Source organism: Arachis stenosperma, chromosome 5 (assembly GCF_014773155.1).
Source record: "Arachis stenosperma cultivar V10309 chromosome 5, arast.V10309.gnm1.PFL2, whole genome shotgun sequence".
NCBI classification, from domain to species: Eukaryota; Viridiplantae; Streptophyta; class Magnoliopsida; order Fabales; family Fabaceae; genus Arachis; species Arachis stenosperma.
In genome coordinates this window covers 48,021,417-48,032,157 of record NC_080381.1, presented here as the reverse complement: position 1 = coordinate 48,032,157, position 10,741 = coordinate 48,021,417, and positions in this window count along the sequence as shown.

Sequence of the window (10,741 nt, the reverse complement as noted above, 5' to 3'; positions counted from 1 at the left end):
GGGGCTGAGACTTAAGCCTCTCACGTGCTTGGGCTGTTTCTGGAGTTGAACGCCAGGTTGTAACGTGTTTTGGGCGTTTAACTCCAACTTGTAACCTGTTTCTGGCGTTGGACGCCAGACTGCAACATGGAACTGGCGTTGAACGCCAGGTTACGTCGTCTATCTTCACGCAAAGTATAGACTATTATATATTGCTTGAAAGCCCTAGATGTCTACTTTCCAACCCAATTGAGAGCGCATCAATTGAACTTCTGTAGCTCCAAAAAATCCATTTCGAGTGCAGGAAGGTCAGGATCCAACAGCATCAGCAGTCCTTTTTCAGCCTAACTCAGATTTTTGTTCAGCTCCCTCAATTTCAGCCAGAAAATACCTGAAATCACAGAAAAACACACAAACTCAGAGTAAAGTCCAGAAATATAATTTTTTCCTAAAACCTAATAATATTTTTGCTAAAAACTAATTAAAACATACTAAAATCTACATGAAATTACCCCCAAAATGCGTATAAAATATCCGCTCATCAGTATTGCTTCTGCAAGAGTTTGATATAGAAATAAGAGAAAAAAAAGGGACAGAGAACCAAGTAGCAGATCACCTGTCCCGAATAGAACCAGTAGAAGGGGCGCCCCTCCCTCTTACGGAGATCTCTGAAAACTTTCTGGATGAGCTACTCTTTGCCATCCAGGAAGTGCCATGGTTTGCAGACATTTCAAACTAAAAGGCAGTGAGATTCATACCCAAAGAGTACAGTAGGCAGCAATCAAAGAAATTGATCACGGATGCAAAGTACTATCTTTGGGATGAACCATATCTCTTCAAGAGATGTGCAGACGGAGTAATCCGTAGATGTGTGCCTAAAGAAGAAGCACAGAAGATCCTCTAGCATTGCCATGGATCATAATATGAAGGACATTTTGGAAGTGAGCGAACAGCCACAAGAGTCCTCTAATGTGGCTTCTACTGGCCTACTCTCTATAAAGATTTCCGAGTATTTGTACTTAATTGTGACAGTTGCCAAAGATCTGGTAATTTGCCTCACAGTTATGCCATGCCTCAACAAGGGATCTTAGAGATTGAGTTGTTTGATGTATGGGGTATTGACTTCATGGGGCCTTTCCCACCATCATACTCAAACACTTATATTCTGGTGGCAGTAGATTATGTATCCAAATGGGTGGAAGCTATTGAAACACCCACTAATGACACTAAGACAGTGCTGAAATTCCTCCCGAAACACATCTTCAACAGATTTGGTACCCCTAAAGTATTAATCAGTGATGGAGCACTCATTTCTGCAATAAATAGCTTTACTCTGCTTTGGTTCGATATGGAGTTAGCCACAGGGTAGCCACTCCATATCATCCACAGACAAATGGGTAAGGTGAAGTCTCTAATAGAGAACTTAAAAGAATCCTAGAACGGACTGTGATTAACCGTAGAAGGGATTGGGCAAGAAGCTTGGATGATGCTCTGTGGGCATACAAAACAGCATTCAAGACTCCTATAGGGACCTCTCCATACCAGCTTGTGTATGGAAAGGCCTGTCACTTGCCAGTGGAACTGGAATATAAGGCCTACTGGGCAACCAGATTCCTAAACCTTGATGCCAAGTTAGCTGGAGAAAAATGATTGCTCCAGTTAAATGAGCTAGAGGAATTTAGACTCAATGCTTTTGAGAATGCAAAAATTTACAAAGAGAAAGTAAAAAGATGGCATGATAAGAAATTTTCATCTAGAGTCTTTGAGCCAGGGCAGAAAGTTCTGCTATTTAATTCTAGGCTCAGATTGTTCCCCGGGAAATTGAAATCCCGGTGGAGAGGACCATATGTGATTACAAGTGTGTTACCATATGGATACGTAGAACTTCAGGATAATGATTCTAACAAAAAGTTCATGTTAATGGATAGAGAGTCAAACATTATCTTGAAAGCAATTTTGAGCAAGAATGCTCAACACTAAGACTTGACTAAAGCTCAGTAATAGTCTAGCTAAAGATAATAAAGAAGTGCTTGCTGGGAGGCAGCCCAACCATTTACAAAGTTTATTTGTTAATTAATTGATTTTTACAGGTTTATGTCAATTATCTTCAAGGTAAAATAGTAATTGCTTGAGTTCACAAAGTTACAGAAGGATTCGTAGGATAAAACAGCAAAAAGGAAGCTCACTGGTGCGAAAAAGCCAGTAGAAGTTGTTTTGGGCGTTGAACGCCCAAAAGAAGCATCTACTGGGCATTCAACGCCAGTAAGGATAGCCATCTGGGCGTTAAACACCAGAAAGGAGCATCTTCTGGGCGTTGAATGCCAGAAAGAAGCACCTTCTGGGCGTTTAACGCCAGATTTACAGCATCCTGGATGTTCAGAAAAACGCCCAGTGACAAAGGAGTTCCTGGCATTCAACGCCAGAAAGAAGCAACAGATGGGCGTTGAACACCCAGGAGAAGCTGCACATGGGTGTTGAACGCCCAAAACATGCAGCATTTGGGCGTTTAATGCCAGGATGGTGGGGAGGAGGTAAATTCGTTTTTACTTCACAATTTTTTTTAATTTTTTATGTTTCAATTCACGATTTCTTGCATAAACATGTTACAAACTCTCATCCTTCAATTCTAAAAATTTTAATCCTAATTTTTAAAATCCCTTTTTCAAAAATATCAAATGTATCTTAATATATAAACACAAATCTTTTTCCAATCCAATCCAAATCTTTTTCAAATTTTTCAAAACTCAATTATCTTTTAAAATCTTTTTCAAAATAAAAATTCAGATTTATCTTTTTCCAAATATCATTCACAACTTTTTATTTTTTATTTTTAAATTATATCTTTTTCTTATCATATTTATCTTTTATAAATCATATCTTCTATCTTATCTTTTTAAAATTTTCGAAAAACCCACCCCTCCCTTTTAAATCCACATTCGGCCTCCCTCCTCTCATCCACCATTCGACACTAGCTCTCCTTCTATCCCTCTCCTTTCTTTTCTTTTGCTTGAGGACAAGTAAACCTCTAAGTTTGGTGTGTTTATCTGTGATCACTAAACCATACCCACTAAGATCATGGCTCCTAAAGGAAAACAACCCACTCCAAGAGGCAAGAAAGAGAGTATTCCAAAACCACTTTGGAATCAAGGGAAGTTCTTAACCAAAGAACATTCAGACCATTACTACAAAATAATGGGTCTAAGATCAGTGATCCCGGAAGTCAAATTTAATCTGAAACAAGATGAATATTCGGAGATCCAAGAGCAAATTCAAAACAGGAACTGGAAAATCATAGCTAATCCTGAAACAAAAGTGGGAATGAATATGGTTCAGGAGTTCTACGCTAATCTGTGGCAAACAGACAGGCAGAGAATATCTGGAACTGCCCTCTATGACTATCGGACCTTGGTCAGAGGAAAGATTGTTCACATCCACCCTAACAAAATCAGGGAGATCTTTAAGCTGCCTCAGCTGAAAGATGACCCAGACTCCTTTAATAGGAGAATGATGAGAACAAACAAGGGCCTAGACAAGATTCTAGAGGATATATGCATCCCTGGAGCCAGGTGGACCACCAGCACCACAGGCGTCCCAAATCAACTCAAGAGAGAAGATCTCAAACCAGTAGTCAGAGGTTGGCTGGACTTCATTGGGCGTTCTATATTGCCCACTAGCAACCGTTCTGAAGTCACTGTTAAAAGAGCAATAATGATCCACTGCATTATGTTGGGGAAAGAAGTAGAAGTTCATCAGTTAATTTCATGTGAACTTTACATAATAGCAAACAAGAAATCAAAAAGACGCCAAATTGGCTTATCCAAGCCTAATCTCTATGCTATGTAAAGATGCTGAAGTAAAGATGGGAATAACTGAATATATCTCGGTTGAGCGGCCAATCACCAAAATATCAATGGAAAAACAACAAGTGCAGGATGACCCCATCAAAAGGAGAGCACAGGAATTCCTCCCAGAAGTTCCTCAATTTGAATACTGGGAGCATCTTGAAGCATCTATTACCAAGTTGCAAGAAGCTGTGGACCAAATAAAGGAAGAACAAAATAATCAAAATAGCATGCTTTGCAAATTGCTTAGGGAACAAGAAAAACAACGGCGTGACTTAAAGGAACTGAAGCGTCAGAAATTATCTCTTGAAGGACCAAGCACCCCACAGACTAGAGGAACATCCACTTCCCAAAATAAAGGTTGTTGAGTTCTAATTTTAGCTTTAACTCTGTGATAGTTGTTATTATAGGAATTTACCTTAGAAGTTATATATAAGTAGTGATAATTAGTATATCTATTTTGATTTTATTGTCAATTAAGTTATAATTCATTTTTCTCATCATCATCAAACATGAATAAAATAGTAGATTTTTAGAATAAAGAGGCAATCTATATTTTTCGAGTATTTAATAAGGAAAATTCTAATTAATTATATGTGGTGGCAATACTTTTTGTCTTCCGAATGAATGCTTGAACAGTTCATATTTTTTATCTTGAACTTTATGAATGTTAAAATTATTGGCTCCTGAAAGAATGATGAACAAAGAGAAATATTATTGCTGATTTGAAAAATCATGAAATTGATTCTTGAAGTAAGAAAAAGCAGCGAAAAAAATTTTTTACAAGGAATCATTGGATAAAGAAAAAGAAAAAGCCAATAGCCCTTAAAACCAAAAGGCAACAGTGAAAAGAATCCAAGGCTTTGAGCATTAATGGATAGGAGGGCCCAAGGAAGTAAATCCAGGCCTAAGCGGCTAAATCAAGCTATCCCTAACCATGTGCTTGTGGCATGCAGGTCCAAATGAAAAACTTGAGACTGAGGGGTTAAAGTCGTGATCCAAAGCAAAAGAGTGTGCTTAAGAACTATGGACACCTCTAATTAGGGGCTTTAGCAAAGCTAAGTCATAATCTGAAAAGGTTCACCCAGTTATGTGTCTGTGGCATTTATGTATCCGGTGGTAATACTGGAAAACAAAGTGCTTAGGGCCACGGCCAAGACTCATGAAGTAGTTGTGTTCAAGAATCAACATACTAAACTAGGAGAATTAATAATACTATCTGAATTCTGAGTTCCTATGGATGCCAATCATTCTAAATTTCAAAGGATAAAGTGAGATGCCAAAACTGTTTGGGAGCAAAAAGCTACTAGTCCCCCTCTTCTAATTAGAATCTGAGCTTCATTTAAAATTCTGAGATATTATTGCTTCTGGATTTCTTTTTATCCTATTTTATTTATCTAGTTGCTTGATGACAAGCAACAGTTTAAGTTTGGTGTTGTGATGAGCGGATATTTTATACGCTTTTTGGGTGTAATTTCATGTAGATTTCAGTGTGTTTTAATTAGTTTTTAGTATATTTTTGTCAGTTTTTAGAAAAAATTCATATTTCTGGACTTTACTATAAGTTTGTGTGTTTTTCTATGATTTCAGGTATTTTCAGGCTGAAATTGAGGGAGCTGAGTAAAAATCTGATTCAGGCTGAAAAAGGACTGCTGATGCTGTTGGATTCTGACCTCCCTACACTCGGAATAGATTTTTTGGAGCTACAGGAGTCCAATTGGCGCTCTCTCAATTGGGTTAGAAAGAAGACATCCAGGGCTTTCCAGCAATATATAATAGTCTATACTTTTCGTGAAGATAGACGATGTATACTGGCGTTCAACGCCAGTTCCATGTTGTAGTCTGTCGTTCAGCGCCAGAAACAGGTTACAAGTTGAAGTTTAGCGCCAGAAACAGGTTACAACCTGGCGTTCAACTCCAGAAACAGCCCAGGCACGTGAGAAGCTTAAGTCTCAGCCCCAGCACACACCAAGTGGGCCCCAGAAGTGGATTTCTACACTATCCATCTTAGTTTACTCATTTTCTGTAAACCTAGGTTACTAGTTTAGTATTTAAACAACTTTTAGAGACTTATATTGTATCTCATGACTTTTTTAGATCTGAATTTTATACTCTTTGATGGCATGAGTCTCTAAACTCCATTGTTGGGGGTGAGGAGTTCTGCAGAGTCTCGATGAATTAATGCAATTATTTCTGTTTCCCATTCAAACATGCTTGTTCCTATCTAAGATGTTCATTCGCGCTTCACTATGAAGAAGGTGATGATCTGTGACACTCATCACCTTCCTCAATCCACGAACGTGTGCCTGACAACCACCTCCGTTCTACATCAGATTGAATGAGTATCTCTTAGATTTCTTAATCAGAATCTTCGTGGTATAAGTTAGAATTAATGGCGGCATTCATGAGAATCCGGAAAGTCTAAACCTTGTCTGTGGTATTTCGAGTAGGATTCAAGGATTGAATGGCTGTGACAAGCTTCAAACTCGCGATTGTTGGGCGTAGTGACAAACGCAAAAGGATCAATGGATCTTATTCCGACATGATCGAGAACCAACAGATGATTAGTCGTGCTGTGACAGAGCATTTGGACCATTTCCACTGAGAGGATGGGAAGTAGCCATTGACAACAATGACACCCTACACACAGCTTGCCATGGAAGGAACTTTGCACTTTTGAAAGTGAGGAAGCATTATGTTACAGAAATTCAGAAGACAAAGCATCTCCAAAACTCCAACATATTCTCCATTATTGCATAATAAGTAATTCGAATTTTTCAACATCATTTACTATTTTTATTCCAACTTTGTATTATTTAATCCATGTCCTTTTGTTCATTTACAAGTCAACTGATAATCATAATTGGTATCTGATGAGCGGATAATTTATACGCTTCTTGGCATCGTTTTTAGTATGTTTTAGTTAGTTTTTATTATATTTTTATTAGTTTTTATTTAAAATTCACTTTTCTGGACTTTACTATGAGTTTGTGTATTTTTCTGTGATTTCAAGTATTTTCTGGCTGAAATTGAGGGACCTGAGCAAAAATCTTATCCAGAGGCTGAAAAAGGACTGCAGATGCTGTTGGATTCTGACCTCCCTGCACTCGAAGTGGACTTCTTGGAGCTACAGAAGTTCAATTAGCGAGCTCTTAATTGCGTTGGAAAGTAGACATCCTGGGCTTTCCAGCAATATATAATAGATCATACTTTGCCCGAGATTTGATGGCCCAAACAGGCGTTCCAAGTCAGCTCAAGAATTCTGGTGTTTAATGCCGGAACTGGCACAAAAGCTGGAGTTAAACGCCCAAACTGGCACAAAAGCTGGCGTTTAACTCCAAGAAAAGTCTCTACACATGAAAGCTTTAATGCTCAGCCCAAGCACACACCAAGTGGGCCCGGAAGTGGATTTTTACGTCATTTACTCATTTTTTGTAAACCCTAAGCTACTAGTTCTCTATAAATAGGACCTTTTGCTATTGTATTTTCATCTTTGGACGTCTAGTTCTTAGATCATGGGGGCTGGCCTCTCAGCCATGCCTAGACCTTGTTCTTATGTATTTTCAACGGTAGAGTTTCTACACACCATAGATTAAGGTGTGGAGCTCTGCTGTACCTCGAGTATCAATGCAATTACTACTATTTTCCTTTCAATTCAGCTTATTCTTGTTCTAAGATATTCATTCGCACTCAAGAACTTGATGAATGTGATGATTATATGACACTCATTATCATTCTCACTTATGAACGCGTGCCTGACAACCACTTCCATTCTACATGCAAACAAGGCTTGAATGTGTATCTCTTGGATTCCTTAATCAGAATCTTCATCGTATAAGCTAGAATCCATTGGCGGTCATTCTTGAGAATCCGGAAAGTCTAAACCTTGTCTGTGGTATTTCGAGTAGGATTCAGGGAATGAATGACTGTGACGATCTTCAAACTCGCGATTATGGGGCGTTAGTGACAGACGCAAAAGAATTACTGGATTGTATTCCGACATGATCGAGAACCGACAGATGAATAGCCATGCTGTGACAGAGCGCGTTGAACATTTTCACTGAGAGGACGGGACTGTAGCCATTGACAACGGTGATGCCCAACATACAACTTGCCATGGAAAGGAGTAAGAAGGATTGGATGAAGATAGTAGGAAAGCAGAGAGACGGAAGGGACAAAGCATCTCCATACGCTTATCTGAAATTCTCACCAATGAATTACATAAGTATCTCTATCTTCATTTTATGTTTTGTTTATCTTTTAATCATTAATCCTCCATAACGATTTGAATTCGCCTGACTGAGATTTACAAGATGACCATAACTTGCTTCATACCAACAATCTCCGTGGGATCGGCCCTTACTCGCGTAAGGTTTATTACTTGGATGACCCAGTGCACTTGCTGGTTAGTTGTGTGAAGTTGTGATAAAGAGTTGAGATTGCAATTGAGCGTACCATGTTGATGGCGCCATTGATGATCACAATTTCGTGCACCAAGTTTTTGGCGCCGTTGCCGGGGATTGTTCAAGTTTGGACAACTGACGGTTCATCTTGTTGCTTAGATTAGGTATTTTTCTTCAAAATTTTTAAGAATGAATTCTAGAGTTTCAAGGTGATGTTCTTATCATCACAAAAGCTGATTGATTCTCATCAATTTAGCTGTTGAATGTAATGTCCTGCTGAAGCTTGGCTAGCCATCTCTAATTTCTTTAGACTAAAGCTTTAGACTAACATTGCATGATTCCTGGAATTCTTATTAAAAATTTTGAATCTCTTTATTTTCTTTTCCATATAATTTTCAAAAAATCACAAAAAAAATTCTTATAAAATTATTAAAATCAAAAATATTTTATGTTTCTTGTTTGAGTTTAGTGTCTAATTTTAAGTTTGGTGTCAATTGCATGTTTCTGTTCTTCTTGCATTTTTCGAATTCATTCATGTGTCTTCATTAATTTTCAAGTTGTTCTTGATGATTTACTTGCTCTGATCTTTAAATTCTCTTGTTTTGTGTGTTTTGTTGTTTCTTACACACATTTTCAAATTGTTATAGTCCTTAGTATACAAACTTCTAAGTTTGGTGTCTTGCATGCATTGTTTATTTGATCTTAGTTGCATTCTTATTGTTTCTCATCATCAAAAATTCAAAAATATTTTTAAAACTATGTCTTTTCAAGTCAATAATACAGAGAATTGAAGATTCAAAACATTCAGCAGAGGAATCAAACAGAAAAAGCTGGGTGTTAAAAAACGCCCAGTGAAGAAAGAAAATCGGCGTTTAAACGCCAACCAGGGTGCCTGGCTGGGCGTTTAACGCCCAAAAAGGTAGAGGTTTGGGCGTTAAACGCCAGAATGGATGCCATTCTGGGCGTTTAACGCCAGGATGACACTAGAGGGAAGATTTTGTTTTTAATTCAAATTTTTTTCAAGTTTTCATAATTTTTCAAAATCAAATCTTTTTCAAATCATATCTTTTCAAAATCAATTTCTTTCCATTTTATATATTTTTTACTATTTTCAAAAATCCTTGCTATATGATGATTGGATTTTTCATGGTTTAGAATTTCACAAATGAATTCTCGTTGCAAGTATAGTTCCTAAACCAAGCAATAATCTTTTCATACAAAAAGTTGTTTGTCACTAAAACAAACCCCTAAATTTATACACCGAAGTATTCAAACCTCGGGTCGTTCTCCCTAGGAATTACAATAAAGTGTCTTGTTATTGGTTGTGAGTTATTTTGGGGTTTTTGGTTAAGAAGCATGAAAAGTAAATGGCAATGAAAATAAACTAACAACTATAAAAGGCTCTTGGCAAGGTATGAAAATTAGAAGTCCTATCCTAGTTATCCTTCTCAATTGTGATGAGAATTGTTCATTGCTACCACTTAGTTAACCCTTACTAAATAAAGGAAAGTCAAGTGGATGAATTGACTTGAGCCACAAGTCCTAGCCAACTCCCAAGGAAAGACTAGCTTTAGTGCACTCCAAACCAATTAGCAATCTCTCCAATTACCAATCAAGAAAGGAATTAGATAACTCAAGTGTCACTAATTACTCTACCTAGGCCAAGAGTAACAAAATCTATACTATATCTAGAAGAGGCATTTCAACAAACACATAAAAGGCAATAAAAGTAAACAACATAAATTGCAAGAATTAAAGAGAGATCTAACTACAAAGGCAAGAGATCAACAATAGAAAAGCAAAGAAGAACAATTATTATGAGTTACCTCTTATTTAATTGAAGGAAAATGGAAGGAACAATAGTAGATCTACAACAAAGCATAAGAACAACATAAAGGAAATTGAAACAAAAGAATGGAAGAATGGTGAATGTAACAACAAAGAATTGAGAGGTAGAAGTAGAAGAAAGCAAAGATTAAAACCTAGATCTAAGAACTAAACCTAATCCTAATCCTAATCCTAGAGAGAAGTGAGAGCTTCTCTCTCTAGAAACTACTTCTAAAACTAAACTATGACTAATGGTAACTAACATGTGTTTCCCTCTTCATTCCTTGGGTTAAATAGCATCAGAAATGAGTTGGATTGGGCCCACAAGGCTTTAGAATTCGCTGGCCACGTTTTGCTTTAAGTGAACCAGGTGGCAGCAACGGCGCATGCGCGTACTATGCGCGTGCGCGCCACCATACGTGTAGCAACTATGACAAATCTTATATTGTTTCGAAGCCCCGGATGTTAGCTTTCCAACCCAACTAAAACCGCATCATTTGGACCTCTGTAGCTCAAGTTATGGTCAATTAAGTGCGAAGAGGTCGGCTTGACAGCTTTTGCATTTCCTTTATTTCTCCATGAGTTCTCCATTTCTACATGCTTTTCCTTCATTCCCTTGGTCCAATCTTTGCCTCCTAAACGTTAAGTCACTTAAAAAACATATCAAGGCATCTAATGGAATCAAGGTGA